Source organism: Canis lupus, chromosome 21 (assembly GCF_048164855.1).
Source record: "Canis lupus baileyi chromosome 21, mCanLup2.hap1, whole genome shotgun sequence".
In the NCBI taxonomy this organism is placed as follows: Eukaryota; Metazoa; Chordata; class Mammalia; order Carnivora; family Canidae; genus Canis; species Canis lupus.
In genome coordinates, this window is record NC_132858.1 from 1,053,091 (window position 1) to 1,080,009 (window position 26,919).

A 26,919-nucleotide genomic window follows, 5' to 3' on the forward strand; every position below is an offset into this window, starting at 1 on the left:
CAGAGACACAGGCAGAGGGAGAAGCAGGCTCCATGCACCGGGAGCCCAACGTGGGATTCCATCCCAGGCCTCCAGGATCGCGCCCTGGGCCAAAGGCAGGTGCCAAACTGCTGCGCCACCCAGGGATCCCTCATTCCGTTTTCTTTCATTTTTTCTTTTCTTTTTTTTTTCTTTTTTTTTTTTTAACTAAGCTGGAATTTGCCTTCAACATAACACAACACAGAATTCCTTCGAGAAGTAGCTCCCACCTGCTTCAGCAGAGAGGCAGTCTTCTCTGGACTCAGTCTCACTTCAGACGTGAGCGTCCAGGTGATCTTTCAGCAGACGCTCACCTCAGACCCTCTGACACAAAGCTTCCTGCGCTCCACTGTGGCTCCCTTTTGCACTGAGCCATGGCCATTCGCCCTGCCTTCCTGTGATGACAACAGAGCCCGGGAAACATTTCAGTGGGCTTTCCCCTGCAGAAACACAGCACTCACCATGTTCGCCTCTGAAGAGTTTCTACTGGACCCTTGAGACCCACTTGGGTCATCCAGTCCTGCCAACCCAGCTCCCTCCTCCAGGGCTTGCTTACAAGTGCCCCTCGTAGGAGCCCTGTGTGCTTAGCTCCCACACCAGGTTGTCCGGTGTCCCCTCCCCTGCAGACTGAGCTCCCTGAGGCCAGGGCCTGGCTTCTGCTTCTCCGAGCCCACCCACTGCCCCCTTTCCCCACACTTACAAGCCCAATGCATAGTGCTCAAGAGCAGCTCTCAGGGACGATGTGTTAAGTGATTTACAGCCTGAATGAATGGGCGTGTGTGTGCGCGTGTGCGCGTGTGCGCGTGTGCATGAGGCCGAATGGGAAGGGAGATTCTCTTCATCTACCAGGAAATCACAATGGGCCGAGGGCCCCTCTGGATGCCAGGCAGGATGCTGGGCACTGGAAAGATGGGGAACGGGGGCGGGACACAAATGGTGGTGCTGCCACCCCTCAAGGACCACGCAGTCGCCCCGAGGAGGTGGAACCCGGCTCTTTGCTCCTCCCTAAGTTAACCAGGTCTCTCTCCCCAGTGATCCTACTTGCTTTTTTACGTCTCCCACGCTGAAGCCGGTCACGCGGGGCCTGAAGGAGGTGGACCCGGGCGCTCCCCTCCCCGCCCGCCGCGCGGCGGGTCCGCCCCTCCGGGCGGGCTGCAGGCTTCGGAGCCGGGGCCCGGCCAGAGCCCCCGCGCCCGCCCCCGCCCCCGCCCGCGCTGCAGCAGCCTCGGCGGGCCCGGCCTCGGCGCGGCTCCCCTCCCTGGCACCAGGGGGCGCTGCCGCCCCACGCCCGTCGCCATGGCCACCGCTGGCGGCGCAGCGCGGTTTACGTAAAGGACGCAGCGTCCCCGGGGGGCGGAGGCGGGCTGCGCGCCGGCGCCGGCGCCCTGCGGAAGCGGCGTTAGTGAATCGGGGCCTCGGGGCGCCCAGGATGGAGGCGGCGGCGGCGGCGGCGGCGGCGGGCCGAGCCCTGCGGCGGGCGGGAGGTAAGGGCGGCCGCGGGCGGGGGCGGGCGCGGGGCTCGTGGCTGAGCTGCGGCTGCCTCGAGCGCCCGCGGCAGGTGCGAGGTCCGTGGGGCTGCGCGCACCCGAGTGGGGACGGCGGCGCGGGCGCGGGCAGCGGGGTTCCCCGGCGCGGCTGCCCGAGGTCGCGCCCCCCGCCCCCGCCCCCGCCCCCCCCCCGTGAGGCGCGGCCGCCCAGGTGCCCGGCAGGTGCAGCCCCCCGTGCAGGTAGGCGGCGGCCCGGGCTGGGGCAGGTCCCGCGGTGGCGGCGCGGCTGGGAGGCAGCGCTGCCGTTGCCCGGCGCTCGCGGTCGGAGGGTCCTGGCCCGACAGGGTGTGCAGCGACGGCACCTGGCCCCGAGGCTTGGGAGTCCCCGCACGGCAGGAGCCCCCGGCAGGAGCGTGAGAACCGGCCTCGGCACGCGCGGCCGCGGGAGGGAGGGTCCGCGGCTCCCGGACCTGGAGGATGGGGGCTCCACGTCCACGCCCCCACTCTGGCGGCGGCCAAGGGCATCGCCTCTGCCCCCCGGGCTCACCTCGAAGCGCCTGCCGGGTGCACCGGAGGAGGAAGGAGCGGCTGGGAGAAGGTGGGTGCCCTTTAGAAGGGACGCGGAAGAGAGATGCCCGGAGACGCTGGGACCACGAGGAACTCGACGGTGACCCACATGGAAATCCGGCCACTTCCCGGCGCTGCCCTGGGCCCACGTCATCATCCAGCTTTGGGCAAGGAGGAAGGGGGCCGGGGGTTCTCGGCCGTGATCACTACCCTTGAACGCGCGTGGCGACAACTGTCGAGGATTGTGCACAGGTGGCCCACGGCACAGCGCCGGGGAGGTGGCGCACCATCTCCCTATACCGCCCGGGCCCTGTCTTTACTTTGGGTTGATGGTCCACTCCGGGGTAGCTGGGAGTTGCCCCTCTTCTCTGATGCTTGGAAGCCCTTGGGTGCAGAGGATTGTGGCGGGGGCGGGGGTGGGGGTGGGGGTACAGTACTTGAAGGATGGATCTGCAGCTACTGGGAGTGTGACAGGATTGCGTATCTTCTGGGAAGCTTTGGGCGAGGGTCTCACTCAGTGTCACACGCTGTTCTGCCTTGCAGAGGGGTAACTTACAGAGCTCCAGGGAAGTCTGTGGGCGGGGGAGATCTTTGGGTCTTTGTGGATCTCTGGGGGCAATGGAAATGGGATCGAAGAATAAATGGGAGGAACTTGTGCTGGGCCTGGCAAAGGCCTTGAGGATCCACAAGAACGATGTGGAGGGTATGGGAGACTAGGGTGGTAGGTGGCAGCTCCTTCGCCAAGGTGGGTGCTTGGAGATGACGCTGAAATTCCTTAAAGTTGGCGTGTCGTCCTGTGCACTTGGAGCCAGAAGACTTAAAGTGCAGTCTTAGCTGCGTGATCTTGGGCAGGCGACTTTACCTGTCAGATCCATGTCAGCGGGTGGTCATGGAGGAGGAAAAGAGATGGTGCACGTGGAAACCCTCTGTAAACAGTGAAAGGCCGTACGAAGGTCAGGGATTCTCTCCAGGTAGAGAGACCAGGGTGAGAGCAAAGGCAACAGAGGTGGAGGCCTGGAATGTAACTGGGGAGGATGGCAGCCGGAGGTTGAGAGCCTGTCACAGGGAATTAGAGGCCCTGAGTGTAAAGGCTCCTGGTGGGGAAAAAGTGGGATCTGTCGACACTGTGAGTCAGCTGCTGAGCTGGAACCAGGCCTCAGGTCTCCCGAGGACGGTCCCGGGCACATGGCCACAGCAACTGTGGAGTCCTGCAGGAGCGGCCAGAGCAAGACATGCCTCATGGTCGCACAGGGCTGGGGGGTGTCTGTGGCCGACAGATCTAAGGGGCCCGTGTGGCAGGGAGACTTGGAAGTGTGTGTTTTCTCTTGAGAATCTCCTTTGGCTCTGGGTTCTGAGGATGGGGGTGAGGTGCAGTCGCATCAGTGTTTTTGGGGCCATCGCCTGAGGAAAGCAAAGTGGGTCAGAGCCACCAGAGTAGATGCAGGGCTGGATGTTCTCGCCAGGGAGGTTGTGGCTGCATGACAGGAGGTCTGGGGGCAGTGGGGGAGGCCAGTGGACGCAAGGACAAGGAGATGGGGCGAGGGGCACCCTCAGAGGGGTCCTCCGGGAGTGGATGGGTGTGGCACAACTTCTGCAGGGTGTCTCACCTGCCATGGCCCCACTTCTGTCTGAAGGGCCTTCTCACATGGGGAAGATGAGGACAGCTCCAGATTGCTTTGCTTCCTGCCTCCAGGGACCTAGGTCCTGACAGCAGGCTGAATTACAGACCCTGCGTGCTCAGGTCCACTTCTCAAGCACTCCATGCATCCGTTTTAGTCAGCAGCCCATTCTACAGGCTGGGTCCCCGAGGCAGAAGGGTTTTGCCCCACATGCAGGCTGTAGTGTCAAGCCCTGTGGGTGGAAGGACACAGCTTTGCCAGACCTGGGTGGTGAACTGACTTTCCTGTGCCGTGGGACTCACCCTGCCTCAGTGGCTGCTGCCTGGACACTGCAAGAGCTTCCTGGACGGTTCCTTCCCAGGTGGGTGCCAGGGTCTGAGGCCCGTCCCACACACTCACTGCAGCGCTCTTCCCCGCCTCCCCTGGAAGCTGCCCCGCATTTCAGCTCCTGCTTGGAGAGCTCTCCACAGTGTAAGCCCCTTAAGAGGCATGCCACCCGCAGCCCGCAGCCTCCCTGTTGTGAATATTCAGCATTCATGTCCCCTCAGCTTACCCTCCACACCTTGGCCCGTTTGTTCTGATTTGCAGCTCAGCCTTATGGGCTCAGGCTTCGGGACCCCTTTGCAGCAGCCCCTTGCCATCTGCTTGGGAGGCTGGGACTCTGCATAGCAGAGCTGGGTGGCAGGTGGGGCAGATAGGAGCTGCTGAGGAGGAGTTGGCCTCCGTTCCCCAAAAGCAGAGCTGAGCTTTCTTCTGAGTCTTCAGGGTTTGAGCCAGTAGAGAGCCCAGCCAGGTCACCACCCCCTGACCTTGGGCACAGATGCGCTTTTGAGCAGATTCCAGCAGGGGCAGGGTGCTGGTCACATAGGACTGGATGTCAAGAGCAAGCAGCTCTCTGGAGCTGAGATGTTTTCAATCCTGGTCCTCAGTCCTGTTCCCGTTGCTTTGTCCGTGTTTCTCCAAAAGTTGCTTAAGTCAGCTCCCGGCAACCTTCGTTCCTCAGCTGCCTCATAAATCATGGTGCCCGACTGCTCTGCCTCAGGGGTGCCAGGGAATCGGGCATCTCTGGACAGAGGATTCTGGACCATTGCTGGCAGCGCCAGGCCAGCCGGCCACAGCTGAAGGCACAGCCTGTCGCTGGAAGCCATTCCTCCCCCAGCCCTTCTGCCAGGGACGAGAGGGGGACCTCAGAGTGTAATCATCTGTTGCCCCGGTGCTACACCTGAGTTCATCTTCTCTCACTGGGATCGCTTTGCATTACGTGCTAGTGGACCGGGCAAGTAGCACTGGGGGAAAGAAACATCAATGAGCATGTGGTCAGAGGAAGATAAATCTTTTAGAACCGCGGAGCCTGGGACCTTGCAGGATGTGGTTACCTTCCCAGCGGGCAAGGCTGAAAACTCTTTATCTTGATTTTCCTTTTTGCTCTCTGCTGCCAACTCTGGCTGGGCTGGATCTCTCTGGGGCAGGTGGGGGCAGCGCGTGTGTAGGTGAGGAAGACTCTGGAGGCACCCCCCAACCCATCCTGGCACCCCTGGGCACCTTGGCTGCAGAGGGAGCGGTCCAGGAGATGAGGCAGAGGAGAGCCGTGGCCCCAGGTGAGGGTGTTTGGCAGGAACGCCCCGGCCCTCCCCACGTCGGTGGTTGAGCTGGGCAGGGGTGGGGCTGTTGCCAAGGCAGGGCCACCCGGGGACTGCACGTGTGTGTAGCCGCGTGTGCCCGTAGCTTGCTGCGGGAAGTGAGGGCTGAGGGGGTGTGGAGCGCCTGGTGGTGTGGGAACTTGTGGGCTCCTGTGTGTGGCTGGCCTGGTGTCAGTGGGTGTGAGGAGCAGGGCGTTGCTGGGCTCCGTGGAGCAGGAGAGAACAGTAGGAGCAGGGAGGGGTGGGGAGTGTCTTCCAGCTGGAGGGGGTGTTTAATGTCTCCGTTTGTGATTGCTACGGAAGGAGCCTTTCTGCTTTCTTGGTATTCCTTAGAAGGAAGCCCAGGCTGGAGGTGTGGCTCTCCAACACCCATATGTACTCACTCATGCCTGCTGCCGTGCTCCTCCTCGAGCCCCCCTGGAAGTCAGCCAGGGATAGTCCACTTGGATGACAGAAGGGAACATGGTGGCCACGGGCGTTGACTTGGGGCTCTGCGGTCAGACAGACCCGGATTTGAATCCTGGTGCCTCTGTACACCTCAGTTTTACCATCTGTAAGATAGGGACAGTAAAACCTGCAACCAGGGTGGTCGTAAGAATTCCATGACCTAGTAATGTCTGGTGAGTGGAAAGATCATGACAAAAGCAAGGACACACACACACACACACGTTTTTGTTCTTATAGTCAGAATCTTTTCTACAGAAAAGCAGTTACATCATGATCTGTATATATTAGTACCAAGGAAGATGTAATAGGTCATGACCCTTTTCTTGATAAGAAGATAGCTCCACCCTGCCCTTGGCATGGATGGAATCTCACTTATCTGGCAACAGAATCATACACAGGAATAATGTCTTGATCCCTAGGGACAGAATTCCGTCAGTACTCCTTTCTTGAACCCTTGCAGTGGTTTGGGCTTGGTGAGACCAGAGATGAATTGGGCGTACCAGGGCCTATAAGGTAGATCTGCCCTCCAGGAGTTTGAAGTCTATCGAGAAGATATGTGATGGACATAAAGGTCCGTGCCACATTCCAGGAGAGGGGGCCACTGGAGGTCAAAGGAGATTGAGGAACTTAAGGGAGATCAGCAGAGACTTGGGTGGTAATGGCCCTTAATCAGGGCCATCCAGGTGATGGTAGAGGAAGTGGCAGCAAGGGGAGATGTGGCCGGGAACTCAAGGTGCTGACAGGTTGTGGTCTGGCTTGGGTGCAGGGCACACGAAATGGAAGTGAAAGCTAGGGTTGACAAAGTGACTTGGAGCTGGGTCCCTGGAAGTGTGACAGCGGGGCTGCAGGTTGGGTCTTTGGAAAACATGAGCAGCCACAGTGTACTATTGCACTTTTCATTTGGGCCTTCTGCAACCGGGATTACATCAGGCTCCCCAAGCTTGCCCTTTATCCAGCTCCCAAATGTTCTGTGCAAGAGGGAAAGGCCAGGTGCCCCCTCCCACCACAGGCTTCTGGCAGCAAGTGGCTAGGGCAGTTCCCAGGTACAGAGGGCCCTGGGGAGGAAAGGGACCAGCCTGCCTGATCACAGAGGGGAGGTAGAAACCAGGACGTCCGTCTGTTTGGTCAGTAAGGGGTGGGCCCGGGGAAGGGCAGGGAGGTCAGGCCCAGGATCAGAGCTGGGCCCCAGAGTCTTGGCCCGGGATGCATTTCCCACACGTGCCTTTCTGTTGTCTTGATTCCTGTCTGTTCCAGCCTGGGAGTTTGAGGAGAGGCTTTCAGGGACCCCCATGAGGCTGGTTGTTATGCCTGCAAGGCTGTTCTCATCCCCCGAGGACCCATCAAGGGGGTTCCAGTGTTCCTGGCATTTATTTCTAGGCATTTGATCATTTTCTCACCAAATTACCCCTTGAAATTTTGCCTGCCTGAGTTCAGCCCAGGAGGTTACTATTCTGGGAAGTTTCATCAAAACCCTAGCAGCGTTTGAGAGTTCTCTGAGCCGGGGGGGAGAGGGGGGGCAGGTGGGAGGAGAACAGGGCTTGTCCTCACCTGTGTTTTGGGGGCCGCCAATTCCATACCTGGAGATGCTCCTGGCCATGGAGCCTGTGGGGGGGCAGCTGGGGAAGGGCTGGCCGAGGCTGTGTAAGGGGAGGCAGGACATCACTTCTCGTTCATCCCAAAAAAGCTCCTTGTCATTGCCTCTCCTGGAGCCATTTAATTAATTTATGATTGATGTTCCTGGACTTACTTGAGGTTCATTTATTATTGATAACCTTCATTATATACAATTCACCCTGTACTGTTGAGCACATGGCTGCTCCTGCCAGGCAGGCCACACAGTGGGGTGAGCACTGTGAGGTTGCTTCTCTGGTCCTCACCCCCTCACCCCTGGGGACAGAGCCCCGCACTCGGCTTTTGTCAGACTCTCTTGGGTTTGGGAGTCCAAGCTGGCTCCAGGGTTTCTGTCTTGAAGAGGCTTTTCTCAGCCACAATGTAACAGTAATGATCCTTTCCATTTTGTGAACATGGGGGAACTAACCCAGCACATGGCATTTGTGCCAGGCATTTCCTCTACTCCTTCATCTGTCCAACCCCCATCTTAACAGGAGACTAAGGGAGGCCAAGTGACTCATCTGAGGACCCATGGCAAATAGATGGAGAGCCAGGAGTGAGCCCAAGACCCTTGCCTCTCCTTCAGATCCCACATGGGGCCCTTTCCCTTTGAAGCCTTTCTTCTGCTGTCCCGAACTCCAGTGCTGGCCTGGCTAACATTAGGTCATGTAGCGCTGGCACCCCTGAGAGAAGGTTTTGTTAAATGTTGGTGGCTTGTCCCCCTCACTAATCCATTGCCTCATTGAAGACTAACAATAAAGGCCAAACAGCACTTCCTGAGCAAAGATGCCAGGCGCTGTGCTAAGTGCTTTTCGTACATTAGCTCATTTAATCCTCATGACCACCCCAAGGGGCAGGTGATGTTAACCCATTCTATAGATGAGGTTTAGAAATGTGCTCTGGGGGATCCTTGGGTGGCTCAGTGGTTTCGCACTTGCCTTGGGCCCAAGATGTGATCCTGGAGTCCTGGGATCAAGTCCCACATCGGGCTCCCTGCATGGAGCCTGCTTCTCCCTCTGCCTGTGTCCCTGCGTCTCTCTCTCTCTCTCTCTCTCTCTCTCTCTCTCTCTCTCTCTCTGTCTCTCATGAATGAATAAATAAATAAATCTTAAAACAACAACAACAACAAAACCTGAGGGAGTAGGCCTGGGAAAGTACATGCTTAAAAAAAAAAAAGTGCTCTGGGCACTCAGCTAATAGGTGGCAGAACCAGGATTTGGCCCCTAGGAACCTTGAGATGCAGGTGCTTACTAGTTCTCTCCCTGCATCCCCCACTTTCTTCATCTCCTTGGGCCTGTTTATCAGACGTCTGTATGTTTATCCAGTGGCCACATCCTCCTCCTCATGTCTGGCCTGAAGTATCAGCCTGCACTGAGGCCCCCTCCTTTGCTTTGGGGACCAGGAGTGCCCTCTCCCATGGGATGGGTGATTTTAGGGAGACAGCAAGGCATGTGGAAGGTACCAGGTCTGGATTCTGCTCCTGACTCAGCTGGGAACTTCACATGAGTCATTGAGCCTCTCTGAGCCTCAGTTCCCCTGTTTGTATATCAGCCATAGAGATATTTGTTTTCTCCTTCACTGGCTGTGCCCATGGTTGAAGGTAATGAGAGATAGGAAAGACACTGCGCTAATCAAGGGTTCGATTGCTTGTGTAGAAGATCTAAGAGCTGGCATGAAGGCCAGGAATGCTTAAGGCTGGACACATAAACCCAGGCCAGGGGATCTGTACCTGCCTTCTGAGCTGCCCTGGGTGGGCAGATGAACTTCATGACTTGCTGGCTGGCAAGGACTGGCTCAAGGACCCTGCTTACTTGGCCAAGAGCCAGGTAGGAGGTCCCTAGAGTGGGTACCAGGGCGTAGTCTGGTGTCTCTGTTGGCTGAGTCGTCCCTGGCAGTTCTGGGCCCCACTACCCCTCTCATCTGGGCAGCCTGACTAGGTTGATTTGGGCTAGATTCAGTGTGGAAAGAGATTAGCTTGCCAGGCAGCTGCCTGGACCTCCCCTCACCCCTCAAAATATGCGGAAAGCCTGGTGAAGAGGTGAGCCCTGCGTCTGTTCCGGAAAGCTGTGAGACTGTCAGCCTCCCCGTGGCAGGGTTCCCAGGGCGTTGGCTAGGAGTCCGCTATTTTCTCATCAGCCTGGGTAATACGGCGCAGTCTGCCAGGGTCCCCAGGCCTGGGGAGGCAGGCAGAGGTCTGAGACAGTGGGTCTGGGCAAGGCAGGCCTGGTGTTGCTGCTGGAGACTGTGGCAGGGCTGCTGTTAGGTGACTGTACTATTGCACTTTTCATTTGGGCCTTCTGCAACCGGGATTACATCAGGCTCCCCAAGCTTGCCCTTTATCCAACTCCCACCGCGCCCCTGCGCATATGCTGCCCTGGGACAGTTGGCCCGCAGCAGCTTCAAGCAGGCTGCCCTGGGCCCAGCAGCAGAGGGGACCGTCCCGGCTCAGCAATGGGCACCAGTCACCCTGCAGGTCCACACCAGCAGGTCCCAGTCCACACCTGTCACCCCTCAGGACCACTGATCTCCAAGACCATGCCACCCTTCAATTCCTTTGATTATCCACCTCTGATTCGTTCTTTCTCTCTTTAAACTTAGCATGGCATAGGCCTGTGAGCATGGACCTTAACATAAAGATGGAGCTTTATTTGCATCCACTACTGCTTGGGCAGGTCACTTGACCTCTGATCCTCACTTTCTTCATCTCGAAAATGGGGGCTCTAATGGAATATGGCACATGGGACTGCTGTCAGCATCCAATAAGATACCACCGTGCAAGTTTTGCCCAGTGCCAAGAACATCGTAGATCCTCAATAAATGTTTTGTGCTGTTATTGGTTATCTTGATTATTTCAGCTCTCCTTGGTCAATTGAGGTGGGCGCTAAGCTGAGAGGACCCTCCCTATGCTGAGGCTGCTCCCTCTCTCCTCTGCAGCCAGGCAACCCTAGCCTCGCTCCTGAGATGCAGGCCAGCCCCTTGGGCTTCCCCTACTCCCCTCCCACTTCTGGGCCACTTCTCAGGGCTGGCAGTGACCCACCTTCCCTCTGGCATCTTACCCTGTTCTTGCCCCAACCCTCTTTTCAGCTGGCTCCTCCCCCACCCCCCACCCCCATCCCCTTTCCTTTTGGTTCCTTTCCTGGGTTGGTTTCCTTCCCCTTGGCACCTCCTCCTTCTGGCTGCTTTTCTTAGTACATCTTTTCCTCCCCCAAGGCCTTTGGGGGGAAGCCGGTGTCTTTCCTCGGAGATCCTCTGACCATCCTGTGCAAAGAGGTGGCTTCTCAGCCCCTCCAGTTCCACTCAGCTGTGGGGAGCTAGCTTGGGGGTCATATTGTGCATCCTGAGGGTGGGGGCCACAACTTGGCCTCTCAGCCAAGAACGCTGGCAACCTTGACAAATCCAGAGTCCCATAGTGTACGCGTCCAGCCCCGGAAGCCTGCCGGGCAGACAGGCACTCCAGGGACTGCAGGAGGTGGCCACAGCTGCTGAGGGGAGCCCACTGTATGGAGCCCCAAAGCCCCAACTGAGGCTTGAGGTTCCAGTCACAGCAAATCCTCTTCAGTTCCAAGGACGTGCAGAAGGAGGCGGCCAGTGTCAATCCCAGTTTCCTGGAGCTAGAAAACCAGCCGCAGCTGGAATCTCTTTCCTTTTGGGAAGTCAAGGAATTTGTCAAGAGTTTCCTCCAGTTTCATACCTTTGAAAAGAACTTGGTCCTCCTCCACCTCCTTCCCTGGGACAGGGGCCAGGCTATAGAGGACAGCTTTCCACCTCTGTCCACTCGGTTCTTTCCGGGCTGTTTATCAAGCACCTGCTGCAGGCTAAGCTTATAACTGGGGCTGAGAAGAATAAGAGAAAATTCCCACCTCATCCTCCCGGAGTTCCCAGGCAAGGGACCAACCTATAACAGACTTTACAGCAGGAATAGGAGCAATGTGGCTAGTCCTCTCTATGGGGCACAGTACTGAGTTCTTTGCGTAGGGTAGTTGATATAATGGAAAGAACAGTGACGACTATGACGGGGCTCGCCCAGCACGAGGCTCTGCCCTCGGGGCAGAGGGAGGGAGGCCCTCTTATTTCACAGCAGAGGGGCAGGTCCAGGACCTCAGCTTCCTTAGAGAATTGAGAGGACCTGCTACAGGACATAAATTCACAGCTAGCAGATTGGGACTCAGACCCTTACCTGTCCAGCCTCTGCTCTTGGACTGTCCCTTCTTGCTTTCCCACCTCACATCAGGTTTGGGGACCCTCTGAACCGTGGGAAGAGCAGGTTCCTACAAAAGCAGGCCACCCTATTGCTGAGAGCGCAGCCTCCCCCACTGCCAGGAAGGCCTGTCCTTCCCCACATGTAGGCCGTCTGTGGCTTGCAGCCACCTACCTCCTCAGACCCCACGCCTTGCTGGCTTTGGCAGGCAGCTTTCAGGCACACACAGGATTGTTCCTCTCACCCCACATGCCCCTGCCAGTAGTGTTGAGCTCTTGCAGATCCCTCTCCATGCTGCCTGCCTGCTCCTGCTCTACTGTATAGTTTGATGAACGGGCTAATGGAGGGCCCCTGTTCTCTGGAGCCACCTTCTCCACATCTTGGCCTCTTTAGAGCGTCAGGCCCCCTCCCTTCCCCAGGTGAACCCCATTCAGCAGGCTTCCGGCAGCGGTAACTAAGCCGGGCACCCAGCCCACCACCTGCTCAGTACTTTATAAAAGTTTAACCTTAATGGTGTAACAAACTCCCATCATAAAGCAGCTGGAACAGTGCATCCTGGGATGTATAAATTACAGGAGTCCTCTGAAGTTGTAATTGGAAATGGCAGCAACTGGAAGGTTGAAAGAGGCCGACCTCATTGGGCTGAGCACAGCTGTTCTCTACTTCCTTTCAAAAGGCACACAGAACAGTCTGGCTGTGAAAAAAGACCGGCCTCAGACCAAACTGAGTTCCTGGTTCCTCCGCCTCACTTCCCATTTCCTGCCCCTGACTGTCTCCAGAGCCTGCGGGGTTTTGAAGGCTGGACCCCCACCCAGGCCCTGAGCTCTGACTCCGCTGCAGACAGAATGCACTGTGAACTGGGAGGGAGTGAACACGGGTGTAGACAGGGCACATGGGGTGGGCCCCAGGCTCACCGTTTCCTGGGGAGAGCTGGAGAGCTGTGGGTCTGAGGTCCCTGCCCGGGAAGTAGAGAGCTTGAGCCCACCTGGGTGGTGGGTTTTCAACTGGGGAAGCCACAGGGAGTGTTGGGATGCAGTGTTAGGAGCTCAGGCTCTGAGGTTGGGCCATCCACTTCCTGCCACATCTCCTCCTTGTGGTATAAGAACTTAACCGAGTCCTTAACCTCTCAGCTGCACCTGTAGAATCAGGGAAATCATTGAACTACTTCTGAGGAGAGTCAGGAGCGTGGTGTGGGATGCTGGCTTGTTAACGACTCAGCATGGTGCTTCTTTAATGGGCACACAGATCACCTGGGGAGCTTGCAAATGCAGCTTTCCCTTGGAGGCTGGATGGGGTCCCAGATCTGTTTCTCCTGATGTGGCTCACAGACCACACCTCGCGTGGCCAGAACGAGGTGTTTGACCTAAGAGCTAGCTGTAGTCATCCCTGCAGGCAAAGTGCCCTCTTGGCTTATATGAGTGCTCTGGAGTATGGCCCATGTGCCAGCAGCAGCATCACCTAGGAACAGGTTAGTGGTATAAAATCCATGTCCCCACACCCCAACTCAGAATCTCTGGGGATGGGGCCCAGGAACCTGCAGTTTAAGCAGTTCCAAGGTGCTTCTTTTGCCTCCTGCAGTCAGGGAAGCACTGCTGGGATTCGCCTTCCAGAACAGGGCTTCTCTGAGTGCGGGGTGGTGGTCAGTCCAAGCCTCAGAAGCTCCTGTGGCTGGCCATGGTGGGGTTTGCTCCAAATACAGGTTCCCAGGCCCTACCTCAGACCACTGGATTCAGAATTTCTGGATGGGGCCTGGGGATCTGCATTTATCCACCTCCTCACTGCCATTCCCGTTGAGAGGCAGTGGGACTCACTCGCTGCCCTGCCCGAGAGCTGTGGAGAAGAGCAGGGCCCCCACTCCCCAGCCCTCCCCACCTTGTGCAGGGGGGAAGGAGTGCTAGATGGGGCCCAGGAGCCCTAGGCTCCAGCACAGTCCTGGAGTGGCTGGAGCTGCTCTGCCTTGGCCCCAGCTGCAGGGGGGTGGGGTTCTCACATCCAGAAGAGGGAAACAGCCCCCAGTGGGGAACTGGTCGAATGAACTCAAGTATACGCACGCATGGGGCCTCCTCCACAACGACGAGGGAAGATTGGGCCGGAACAATGTTTAATGAGGAGAAACGTTCACCTTCTCTACTCAGTGGAAAAAAGTTGTGGGTACAGAATGATCCCGTATTTGGACAGAGGAAAAGCTAGACGGATGTTAATAGTTAATCATTTTCCTAGGAGGATCATGGTGACTTCTATTTCTCTCTATTTTTTTGTTTCTGTTTTCTACAGAGAACGTGTATTTGGTGATAAGAAGGAAAAAAGTAGGGGATCCCTGGGTGGCTCTGTGGTTCAGCGCCTGCCTTTGGCCCAGGGCGTGATCCTGGAGTCCCGGGATCGAGTCCCGCATCAGGCTCCCAGTATGGAGCTTGCTTCTCCTTCTGCCTGTGTCTCTGCCCCTCTCTCTCTCTCTCTCTCTCTCTCTCTCTCTCTCTCTATGTCTATCATGAACAAATAAATAAAATCTTTAAAAAAAAAAAAAAAAGAAAAAAGTAGACACAGATAAGCATGTGTGGCCCAGGGTCATCAGGTCACCTTTGCCAGTGAGAGGCCCAGACTCCCAGGACAGTGCTTGACCTACCTATTGGGCTGACCTTCACAAGAGTTCCCCTCTACCCCCAGGCCGTGACCTCACCCCCAGTCCTTCACACTTTCACACTGTTTCTCCCCCCTCTCTTTTTTCTTACTTCCTTTCTGCTTTGAGTCTTCCCTGTCCGTGGCAAGGGCAGCTCTCCAATTCAAGCAAGGGGTAAGGGATACAGGGAGGGGAAAGCTGAGGGGTGGGTACCCCTGCAAGCCTCTGGCAGAGTTCACTTTTCATCAGGGGCTTACCTAGATGCCTAAACCTCAGTCTCAGGGTCTGGCACATAGGATGTGCTTGGGAAGTCATGGTTGCATGGAGGTCTGGATGCAGCCTCCTGCCATGGACACCCTGGACAAGATGCATAGCTGGGCTGACCTTGGGCATGCCAGGGTGCTTCCCTGGGCTTAGGGTTTCCATCTCTAAGATTCTCAGAGACTTGAGCTCTGATTCCACCCCCACCCCCCACCCCCACCCCAACCAAGGCCCTTCCAATTCCAACCTGTGGAGAGTCACGTGCCTTCCCACTCCTGTCCCCTTGCTTGGTTTTCTAAAGCAATTCATGCTGTCCAAGAAGACCCCACCTGTCTGTCCCAGCTGCCCAGTGTCCCAGCTTGCGGAAGCAGCTGTTCAGGGCCGGACCTCCAGGCAAGGGCGGCAGGAGGGAGGGGACCCATGGTGCTGGGAAACAGTGTAGCCTCCAGTGCCAGAGGGCACCAGACAGTCGTGAATCTGCTACTGGTCTCTTGCAGCCCCTGGGTAGCCCCTGGTGCCTGTGTGTCAGGTGTCTGCTTTCCAGCTGCTCCTGGCCAGAGCTGCCTTTATCCCAGTGCCCCCTGCCTGGCATGGTGGCCAAGACCCTGCTTCCAGCAGCCCCAGCACCCCCAAGTCTCTGGCCCTTTCAGCTGCTTGTTTCCACTGAGTGACTCAGGGCGGAGGGATGGTGGGAGAAATCCATTCAGGCCATTTGTTTTAAAGACATTTAAGTAAACTCCTGGGATTTGTGTGGCCACATTTTTTTCAGTCTTCTTTCAAAGAAATGGATGGGTTTCTGGGCCTGTCCCACCACCAGCTTTCCTGCCTAGCAAGTGCACGAAGCCCAGGCTTTAGATAGAATCCTGCAGAAGGGGAAGCACTGCCAGGGTGGGAGGGTGACAGTGGTGGGGGGTGAAGGGGGGGCAATTGGAGCTTGAGTTTCATGTCCCCACCTGTGGAGGGGGGGTCCTGTCCTTTGTTCAGTCCCCCAGAATGTGTTTCTCCTGGCCCAGGGAGCCTGTAGAAATCAGCTTTGCCAGCATTCTGGAGGCAGGAAGTTGGGAGCTAATAGTGGTCTCAGCACACAGCCCTGCCAGAGCAAAGGTGAGGGAGGCATTGTCTCTGGGGTCCACAACAAGGTGCATTTGCCTCAGGGGTCCTGGGAGGCTTTCTAGGGACAGCAGAGAATAAGCAAGCCTTACTTCCCTGCCTTTTTCTTCCTGATAGTGACCTGTTCAGCCTCCAGCACCTCTGGGAAGCCTTCTCTATCCACCGTGGGCTGACAGGTGTCTCCACCGTAGGGTCTCTAGTCTCACAGCTCTGTAGCCTCTGGCCTGCATATGGGATTCCTTCTGCACTGTGAGTTCCTTGGGGATAGGGCTTGCCACCTCCACTTTCTGATCCCCAGAGGCTCCTTTTTTTTTTTTTTTTAAAGATTTTTAATTTATTTATTTGAGAGAGCAAGCATGAGAGCGTGTACATGAGTGGGGGGAGGAGCAGAGGGAGAGGGACATGCAGACCCTTCACTGAGCACAGAGCCCAAGATGGGGCTCCATCCCACGACCCCGAGATCATGACATCATCACGACCCCATAACTAAGAATTGGACTCCCAACCGACTGAGCTACCCACTTGCCCCCCAAGAAGCTCCTTAAGAGGTTCTCTTTGGTGCATCTGAAGCCCCAGCTGGTATTCTCAGGCCCTGAGTTTGGTCTGCCCTGGTCTTGGAGCCCACTGAGGCAGGGATCGGGGCATGCTCAGAACATCACCGTTCTTTCACTCTCCTCTCCTAGGCTGAGAAGGCAGCCCCCCTTGCGCAGGAGTCAGGCTGGAAGGGAATGGGGCGATAGATAGGGTGGGTGGTGATAGACAGGGAGGCACTGGCCAGGATGTCTCACAGGACAGATCCAGGCTGCAGCTGCCCCAGGGGAGGGATCTCACACACCCTATCCCCTGCACCCTCAGGCAGCCTGCAGCAACGAAGTGGCCACTAACACCAACCGGTCTAGCTGGTTTGTGGGGATCTGGCCCAGTTTCTTGAGGGACAGGATGTCCTGCTGGGAGCAGCCTTTGTGCCTGTCCTTTCTGTCCTTCTCCTTTCAGGCTCTCACGCTGGTCCTCTCCTGGCCTTGTTCTCCTCATTACCTTTTTCACTTCTCCGGGAGGGCTTTGACCCTGCCCTTCTTGAGGTGCAGGGCAGCGTGTGGTGGGGGTGCCCAGCAGGACCTAGAAATCGGAGCCTCCCAGGAATGAGGTGGGGGTGTCCATGACCCTCACCCGGTGAGATCCTGGGGGTGCTGAGGCCCTGGCAGCAGGATACCCAGTGGTTGGGGGGACACGTACCAGGCAAGAGCTGGCAGGGGTCATGGAGATCATTCTCCCAACTCCTCTCCTACTGCCATGCCACAGATAAGGGACTAGAGGCCTGAGAAGCCACAGAGCCTTGTGGCAGGGCTCCTTGGCGCTGTGACTCCTCCCTGCTGCCACCACTACCGCCAGGCTCCCCTCTCAGGGAAAGGGAATTGGGGGTAGGGGAGCCCGGGTGTTCCTCTCACTCTCTGCTGGAACGGGCCGGGCGCCCCACTCCGTAGGTGTCAGCAGAACTGTCACCCAGCGGTGGGTGGCGGGTGCCGGGCTGGGATTTCCCTGGCTGACTCACCCCCGGCCTGGCTGTGCCACAGTCTAGGCGGGAGTTACTTGTGAAGGTGTCTGAGTAGCTGCCACCGCAGCTCACACAGAGGGAGTCCCAGGAATGGGGGAAGCAGGCCCTCCACAGAGCGGGAGACCCTACGTTCTCTAAGCACAGCAGCTGTACATCCTACTGCAGGAGGAGTGGTGAGACATTTAGGGAGCTGAGCACCAGCAGGGCTGCTCCCTGCCTCCCTGCAAGAGTACCCCCCAGCTCCCCAGGATGAAATGCCTTCCCTTCAGAGAATAGAGAAGCCATTGATTCCCCTGATCCCCAGGCACTTCATAGACAGGCGCAGGGTGGGGGGGGCTGTGGGAGGCAGGAAGTGGGGCCAGCACAGTGACCCAGCCAGGGGCCAAGGACCCTTGAAGAAAGGGAAAAAACTGTAGGCTGTTCCCCCCTACCACCAGAAGAATTCACATAAGTCTGTGTGAGATTTCCAGGCCCACAGATGCCCTAGAGCACATCTTGGGGCCCTCCTCGGCCCCAGCTGCTGGTGCCGCCCTCAGTTGAGAGCTGGCAGTGGGGTGGAGGTGTCATACTTACAGTGTGTGTGGGGGGGTACCGGGGGAGGGCAGTGCGGATAGAAATGTGGAGTGTGCGCCTTGTGAGCAGGCCTGTGGGGGCGGTGGCAGCAGAGCTGCGTGGGGCGGGCTGGGTTGGGGGTGGGATGGGATGTACAGTTCTGAATGATTGCCCCAGAGTCCTTGCCTCCCTTTCGTTGATGGGGTGAAGGGTTACCCCCCAACCTCTCCAGGCTGGAGTAGCGGGGGCTCACAGTCCCCAGGGGCCAGGTTGCCAGGGCTGAGGTTCACAGGGTGACATTTGGAACCCTGGCACAGCTCAGTCTCAGCGGACAGACTTCTCAGCCCTCTACCCACTGCCTGGCCTGGTGAGAAGTGGAGCCATTTCTGCTGGCCGGGTGCCATGGGCAGCCCCAGTGTATCTGATGAACAGGCCACTTAAACCGCTTTGGCCACACTAATCCCTCCACGAGCCGGCATAGGGCAGAGCCCGGGAAAGGAATGTGTCCTGTGGGCCCAGCCTCTTGAGTGACAGGGCTAGGGGCACAGCCAGGAGGGCAAGGAAGCACCAAGGCTGCCTGGCTGTGGCCTGAGCAAGCAGCATGGACAGGGAGGGTGCAGGGGAGGCCCGGCCTAAACCATGATGAGCCCTTAAGGCAGAGCCAGCACACTTCAGCCCTCGAAGGGCAGCGCTTTGTAAAAGACAGAGGATGGCCCTGCCTGGCAGCCTGCCAAGGGCACAGGAGCTGGACAGCAGGGCAGGGTTCCAGGTTCTGCTCCCAGCCTACAGCTGACCTCAGTGTTGCCTGAGGCTGGGATCTGCATCTTTGGCCCTCACCTTCCTCCCTAAAATGATTATATATGACTCAGTGGCCCTGAAGGTTCCTGCATACCTAGATGTTCTCCTGTTGTCTACTCAGCCCCCAGCATTAGAGAACAGGACCTTCTTCTGATGCCTAGGTGGCCAGGTACTTCTGCAGTGAGGAGCAAGACAGGGCTTTGCCTCCCTTGGACTCTGTCTCCTCTACCCTCTTCCCTCTCCAGGGTGATGGGACAGGTGAGATGACGGCCCAGAGTTCCCAGGACTGGGCCTTCCAGCAGGTAGTCGGGCTGGAATTGTACCCTTATTATCACCATTATTGTGGAGTTGGCTCCCTAGAGCCTGTAGGGGGGGCTCCCTGGAAGAGACAGTATGGCTCGTGTCCTGGGCTGCCTTCCTGGCCCCGTGGTCAGGTTGAGTTGCAAGAGGTCAGAGGGGGTACGTAGCTAGGGGGTCCGAGTGAGCAGGAGAGGGCTCTGGCACCTCTCAGGCTTGGCCAAGCCCCTGGCTCCCATCTGCAGAGGGGCGGCCCACCCTCCACGAGTTGGCGAGGAGACCTCAGAACTGAGGAGTGCGTGTCCCCAAACATCTTGTTCACAGCAGATGGCAGCCGCAGCTCCCTTTCTCCCTGCAGTGCCAGTTGCATTTCCCTTCCCTTTGCTCAGCCCTCCTGTTAACTCTGGTTTCTGCTCTCCAAGCTGGGGTGGGGGTGGGGGGGATGGCAGCCTGCAAGCCCCCAAAGCCACCTGTGACTGTGGGTGAGGTTAGGTGCTCAGAGCAGGGACAGTTTCCAAAGGAAAGGAAATCTCAAGCACCCATCCACTGGCCGGGAAAGCTTAGTCTTGCCCTGGTTCCTGCATGCTGAGTCTCTGGTCAAACGAGCAGCAGCAGCATGATCTCAGAGGAACAGGGGAGCAGGCCCAGGGCCTAGCCTGACATTTTTTGAGCAGCTGCTAAGCACCAGGCCCTGAGCTAGGTGCCAAGAACACAGGCAGAAGGTGTAGTCCTGTCCTCTAGGAGCTGCCAGCATAGCAAGGAGCCAAGATACTCAGGAGAGGAATGGAAGGACACTGATCAGGTCTGCTTCCGGGTTAGGCAGGCTTCTGGAGGCTTCACAGGAGCTCCAGGGCTCCTTAGCTTTGGGCTGAGCTCTGGAAGGCGGAGGAGTTTCCAGGCGAGCAGGATTTGAAAAGGCATTCTGTGCAAAGGCATGAAGGGCTCTGACCCCGCAGAACACTTGGCTGTGGCAAAAAAAAGGCAGAGCCGATGAAGGGCAAGCTGCCTCATCAGCATGTGCTGTTCAACCTCAGGGTGGGGTCTGCAAGGGGGAGACCTCGCTCCCTGGGCTGCTTGTGGGCTGGTGGAGCAGCCCCTACTGGGGCAGCCTCCCCTGGAGAAGTAGAGGCTGGGGCCAGGAAGTCAGGCAGTAGCTGAATATGCCCTTGGAGGATGAGGTGCCCAGGTTTCCAGAGTGCTGCCCCATGTTCTGTGACCTGCCCTGCCTCTACCCTACATCCATGTGACCCTGGGCAGAGCATCTGTGTAGTGAGACCCTCGTCTGTGCCAAACTGTGCTCGAAGTGTTTCCCCCACGGGCCTGGTCCCATTTTACCTTCCCAAGGGTCACTCATGTGGGCATTGTTGGTCCTGAGACTTGTTCAGAGTCACGCAGCCAGGACACAGCCAGGCGGAGCCTCCAGGCCCAGGTCAGCCTCACCTTGCTCAGCATAGCTCCTGCTGGGTTACATACCCTGTACCTTAGAGAAGGCTCATGGAGCCTGGGTGGGGGGCACGAAGCATGGGAAGCCCAGCTCCCTGACAACTTGTGCCCTGTGCATTGGCCCCTGCTGCTGCCTCCTCCTCACCTCATGCTCAGGATCCTCCGGGGGGCCTCAGCAGCAGCTGCAGGCACGGCCGCTATGAGCAGCCGAATGCCATCCTGTAGGGCAGCAGGCCCTGCAGAGTGGTGGCCTGGAGTGTTTGCTTTTCCCAGCCCTGTATTTGCTGTGTTGCTTACACCTGGCTCACTGTTTGCCCAGGGATTTGCCCTCCAGGAAGGTGAGGTGAAGTGAGGGTGGCAGGCAGGTGGCCTGCCTCTTCTGGGCTTCCAGCTTTCCTGCACAACCCAGGAGGTCTGCACTGTCCCTAAGTGCCATGCCCTCCAGGCCCTCTGCTGTCCCCAGCAGCGCCTGGCTTTGCCCGTATGGAGCATGTGACTTTGCAGTGCTGGGTCTGGCATGCCTGGCGTGCCAGGGCGGCAGTGGCAGTGGCAGCTGGACAGTCGGCAAGCAGCAGAAGAGGTCCCCAGAGCCCTTATGTTGGGCCCTGGTGTGGGAGTGTGGGGGTGAGAGGCGGCATCAGTGGGACTTCTGTGTGACTGGGGCAGGAACACAGGATCCAAGCCAGGAGTGTCTCGCATAGGCACATTTGCCTCCTTCCTTCCTGGTGCTGCTGCTGTCTGCAGCCGCCACCCTTCCTCCCAGTGAGGAGAGCTTGCCTAGACTCAGCCAATCCCCACCCCACCCTGCCCTTCACCCCTTTTCCGATGAATCAGCCCCAGGAACTTGATGACTTCTTCTTGGGCCCTGGGCCTGCCTCTTGCCTGCCCTCCTGACAGCAGGCTTCCAGCCTCCTCTCCCTGGTCTGACAGCTGTCTGCTACATGGGCAGTCACTGACCAGGAATATGCTGGTGCCTCTTTCAGGCCATGGGCCTGGTCCTCAAAACCAACAGGAATGGATTAGGAAGACAGAGGCAGGGTGCATCTGGCAGCCCAGGGAAGAGGGAGCCCTCTCTCCACTGCAGCCGGGACCCCAGGGAGAGGCCTATATTAGCTGAGCAGAAAGTCTGTATCTCCTTCCTTGCAGTCCTGCCTATGGCCAGCCTAGAGAGTGGCTCTGGTCCCCTGAGGGTGAGGGACTTTAGCATGCCTTGGGGTGTCCACCTTGCTTTGCACTGGGGCCTTCAGCAAACCCACTGGCCTCGCCCGTGGTCTCTCTACTACTTGGTACCTAGCAGACAAGCTGTGGGGACAAGTAGGCTGTCACCAAGAGGCCATGTTGTGCCCTCCATGGGCAAAGAGCTCTGTAAACAGATGGCAGCCCAGAGAGTGTCCTCACTCAGGCTTGGGGACACCCTTCTCAGGTGGGCACAGCTTGCAGGACGTTGCCTGGCCGCTCCCATCCTGGCCCTTGGTGAGCTGGCCCAGTGTGTCTGGCTCTTGGCCATGGGGGGCTCAGGTCCCTCTGCCTCTTAGCTGGGGAGGTGGACAGATGCAGAGGAAGGGCATTGTTGGTCTCCTGTAACTGAAGTCTCTGTGGCCGCCTGGCACCGCACAGCCTTCCCTCCTGCTGCTGATCAGGGATGGGCGCCCACCCCAGGACAGTCCAGTCCTCAGGACTTGTACCCCACATGCCACTCCTGCAGCAGCAGTAACGTGTATTGTGTGTGGCACCCAGCTGTCACCCCTCACCCCGATGCTATGGGTCTGGAACCTGGTGACCCCCACCCCCCCCTCCCTGTTTGCAGGGAAAGAAGCTCCTGTCTATGTCCTACTTTTACTCACAAAACTCAGAAACTAGGGTCCAAAGGACTGTGGCTGTCCCACATGTATTAGTGGCTGGGCCCAGGACCAAGCCTGGATTCTCTGACACCAGGCCCCACATGTCTCCCACTCTGTGCCCTGCAGTAAATCGAAGTGCTAATAAACGAGCACATTGATACATAATTAATCCCACCTTGGATCCCTCTGTTCTTTTCTCTCTGGGGAGCTCTGAGTGCTTCCCAGACGTGATCTCATGCATCCTCCAGAGGCCCAGAAGAGGTGAAAGGAGGTTCTGTGTAAAGGGGGATGGAAGAGCCAGCACAGGAGGCCTCAGGTCAAGAAACCAGCCCCCTCACCGTCCTGGCTGCCCCTGCCACACACCACGGCCTCTCCTGCCTCTGGGCCCTCTGGGGCTGTGCCTGCATGAGCCAGGAGGAGAGAACCTAGCATAAGGCCCATGGGGGCAAGGATGTAGCAGCCCGGTGCTCTGTCTTCAGGGAAGTCATCCCATTGCCAAGGCTTTTTATAGAATTTTATTTCCATGAAGCCCCTGTTCCTTCCTGTTTGTTCTCACGCTCCTAAGAAGTTGGCAGAGAGCAGATGAGGGTCATGGGGAGGGAGGCAGAATGAGGACCTGTAGGACAAGTCCTTTAAGCCATCTGCTCCTCCAGTGGCCCTGGAGGCAGCCCTATTCATGTCTGCATTGTATGAGGAGGAGCCCAAGCTCAGAGATGATCTGTGGTCACTAGGTCACGGGCAAGCCAGTGACTGGTTAGGTTTTGAACTTGGTTCCGGCTTACCTCATAGGCTGGTGCTCTTAAACCACTGGGCTCTCATGTGGCTCAGGCCTGTCTACCTCCCCGGGCAGCCATGAGGTGCTACTGTCAGTACTTTCTGACACTTCCGAGGGATCATGTTCCTAAGCCAGATGGAAGAGCCTCAGAAGTCGAGCATTCAGGGGAATAGCCAAGCGAGTCCTGGGGAAACTAGAAGTGATCTGGTCACTCACCTTGTTTTCAGATGACGATGCTGAGGCTCTAGGAGGGAAAGCCATATCCTCCTTCCAGTCTCGCTGACAACCAGGCAGGCTAGATCTGGGCTGTGGGCGATGAGGGTTAGGGTTAGGGTTAGGCCCCCGGGGAGCCCTGGCGCTGGGAGAGGGCTTGGGTGACCTTCTTCAGCGCCATCCTGCAGGGGTGCTCCCTTCCTCCCCAACACACCACGCTTTGCAGAGAGTAGCGCCACCGGTCACCCTCCTGCAGGTGTGCAGGGAGGATGGGGCTCTGAGGTGAAGAGGAGCCCCTCAGGCAACAGGACCTCCCTGATAAACGGGCCATGACCTTGCTCTGATGTTGTCTATGTCACTCAGGCAAATCACCCAGCACCCCTTTCCTGCCAGTTTTCTTTTTTTAAGATTTTATTTATTCATGAGAGACCCAGAGAGAGGCAGAGATATAGGAAGAGGGAGAAGCAGGCGCCCTGTAAGGAGCCTACTGTGGGACTCGATCCCAGATCCCAGGGTCATGACCTGAGCCAAAGGCAGATGCTCAGCTGCTGAACCACCCAGGCATCCCCCTGCCGCGGTTTTCTGCATCAGTGAAATGAAGATGCCACATTTCCTCCCTGCCTCCCCCATGGCGTGGTGGTCGGGCACCAGGGAGGCCCCCTGCACTTGTTGCTGGGAGGGTGGTTCAGGATAGAGCCTGGATCCAGCAGGTGGGGCCAGTGGATGGTGTGGAGTGGGCCACGGGGCTGGAAGGCAGAAGCCCTGGGTTCTGGGCTGGAGTCTACATGGGCTCCCTCCGCCTGTGCTCAACACAGCTCCTCCTGGGGTAGCAGGGACTCCGTGGGTTCCCGCCTCCTGCAGGGCCCCTGCCTCAGGAGCAGCATCCTGGCAAGGGGAAGACAGTAAGCAGGCTGACAGTAAACCCGAGAGTGCTAGATACCGGTGAATGCCCAGAGGAGAATGCAGGAGGGACAGTGAGGTGATGGAGAGGAACAAGGATGAGCACACCTGAGACTGGGCAGGCAGGTCAGAGGAGCGAGGTTTGAGCTGGGGACTGAGTGGCAGGACAGAGCCAGTCATGCAGAGATTATTGGGGGTGGGGGGGCACGTCCAGGCAAGGGGAAGCTGGAGGGCCTGGGCACAATTGGCCGTGTGAGGGACAGAGAGAAGGCCCGAGCACTGGGGAGTGATCAGTGAGGGCGGCCTAGGAGGAGGTGATGGCAGGAAGGCCGGTGGAAGAAGGGGAGCATTTTCTAAGTGAAGAGACGAGATGGTTGGGGGTGAGTTGACCAGCAGACAAACGTCTCTGTTTGTCTCCTCCTTTGTGGGGTTGGCATCAGCTCTGAGATGTTGCCCACCCAGGGGCCACCTCCTGCCCTGTGCCCCTGGGTCGGCCAAGCTGGGGGCTTGGGGCCTGAGCCTGTCACAGGATTATCATGGAGAAACGGGTGCTCTCAAAGCATGCTCGCGGCTGGAAGAACGAACAACTGCCCCACATTCTAATAGAGACCATCAGGCCACTCGGGGAGGCTTCAAGGGTGACGAGAAAGTAGGAAACCAGGTAGAATCTTGGCCTCACAGTGGGACCAAGGAAGTGGGAGAGGGGGCCCAGGGTCAGATGGTTTTGGAGCCTTCTCCCCTGAGCTTGAGGCCACAGGTGGGTGATCTTGGGGCCGAGTGCGCAGCCTTGGGCACTGCATCTCCTTTACAGGCTGGCCAGGCCTTTGTTCTCCAGGGACCTGGTATTCTCAGCACCGGCCATAAAATGGTAGAACGCTGGTGCTGGGAGGCTCGGGGCTGGAAGCCATAGCTGTCTCCCTCAGTGCTGGCGCTTTCCCGTTCCTGGCCAGTGTTCGTGGGCTCCCAGGCTGTGAGGACGTTCTAGTCAGACAGGCTCAGTCTAACACTGGCAGGGAGGGGGCACCCAGGAGGCCCCAGAGCCCACGATTCTAGGTCACCTCTGCAACATCCAGAGGTAAGAGTGGTATTTATAGCAATCAGCGGCCACCAAGGGTGGGGAAGTCAGCAGGAGCTGTGACGCAGGCCACCCCCCATTCAGGTCCCCTAGCTCTCCCTGATTCCCTCACTACCACCCCCTACTCCAGAGCCTTTCTGGGACGAGTGGTGAAGGGCTGGGCCTGCCAAGAGAGCAGGCATTGCCACACTGCCATCCTCAAGCCCTGGAGGAGATGAGGTGCCACTTTCTGCCTGGCAGGAGCCTTGGCTTCTGCCAGTCTGGCCAGGACCTTGTCTGTCCCCATGGCCCTAGGTGGGCATCCTGTTAGCACGCGGTGCCTGGCCCTGCTGGTGTCTCTCCATGCTGTCAGCTCTGTGTTGAAAGGTCCATCCCTGGAGTCCCCACGATCTTTGCCAACCTTCCTGGGGCCAGTAGGGGTCAGTGAAAAGCCTGCCTCATTTCTACTGGTAGCAGGCAGTTAACGGGGCCGTGGACAGCTGCCCCCCCCCCCCCGCTCCAATGACTGAGAAGAGGCCCTACCAGATGCCTGTTACCTCCCTGCTGTGTCTGTGTGAAGTGAGCCAGGAGGGCGGCAGTCCCAGCTCCACCTCCCACCACACTCAGGGAGCAGGCAGGGAAGCAGGGGCCACAAAAGTGACAGCGTGACAAGGTTAGGGCCCTAGGCCCTCAGAGTGAGTCTTCTGGGAAAGAAAGTGATGCCAGACTCTGGAGTCTGAGGTCAAGCCTGCCAAGCCCCTGCTCTCTTAGAGCCTTTACCTACCCAGATACAAAGTGGGCCCTTTGGTCCTGCCCAGGTCTGAGCAGAGAAGGTAACTGATGTGCTACCCCCACAATGGGGGCTTGGGCTCCTCTCCCAGGCTTACCCCACTTCCAGACTGTTGCTCAGAGCCCCCAGGCCAGAAGAGAGGCTGGGGAAGGCTCAGATTTCTCTCTGGGAGCACCCACACAATGGAGAAGGTGAAGCAGATGCACCAGGAGCCTGCAGGAATGCAGGCCTTGGTTCCACTGGCCCATCAGAGGCTGATCAAGCAGGCCAAACGCTTATGGCCAATTGGGGACAGGACCTGAGTCTCACTAGGGAGGGGCCCCTGAAGTGAGCGGCCCATCTGGAGAGGAGGAAACCCCTGGGCTTGCTCAATTCTGAGATGAGAGCCAAGTCAGGAGCAGGAAATGAGTCTGTCCAATGGACAGGGACAGAAGGGGCAGTGGTTGGTGGAGAGCTTATAGCCAATAGTTGACAGTTTTAATCTTATTTAAAGGGCATCTCAGAGCCAAAATATGCTTTTGAGGAGGGGGGTGATTTAATTAAAACTCTAAACTGTATGTATGTGTAGCTAATGCTACCGAGCATCTCCCTGCTCTCAGCACTTTACAGCTTTGAACTCACTTTGTCCTCACAGCAGCCCCATGAGGGAGGTGCTGTCATCACCATCCCGGTTTACAAATGAGGAAGTGGCTGGTTCTGTAGTTGATTTGCCCTGGGAAGTTGTTCCTGCACTGTGCTCGGAAGGTTGTGGCTCAGTGGGACATCTGAGTGAGGAGAGGCATCAGGGCGAAAGCAGGTCTAGCCCTGCCCTCCATCCAGTGGCAGAGGACCTTCTGACCCCTGCCCCTCCTTGGAGGCCTGGGGTAACTGGTGCTTGGGCTCAGCTTTGTCGCGCCTGGGGGCGGTGGGGGGCGGAATGGTTGCAGGGGAGGGCTGTCTGAAGGACAGCAGAGTCAGCCACAGGCCTCAGCCAGAGCTGCCTCACAGCAGGGTTTTCTGTGACCCCTTTTGCCCTCAGGGCTCAGGCCAGGGGACTAGTTCGGGCTCCTGCCTGGGGCCCTGAGGTGCTCTCCTTCGCTGTTATACACCAAAGCCAAGTAGAATTCTACAAGTCAAGGCTAGTGGACCT

The 26,919-nt window shown here is 57.8% G+C and overlaps 1 protein-coding gene across 2 annotated transcripts in view; it reads left to right on the plus strand.

Annotated features, from left to right (window-relative positions):
- Positions 1 to 1,375: 1,375 nt before the first annotated feature.
- Positions 1,376 to 26,919, plus strand: part of DAGLA (diacylglycerol lipase alpha) — a 61,339-nt gene continuing 35,795 nt past the window's right edge. For both annotated transcript variants that reach the window (XM_072789395.1, XM_072789399.1), the window contains exon 1: positions 1,376 to 1,502. The gene's annotated coding sequence lies outside the window, so the exon portion shown is untranslated. The remainder of the gene's footprint in view (positions 1,503 to 26,919) is intronic.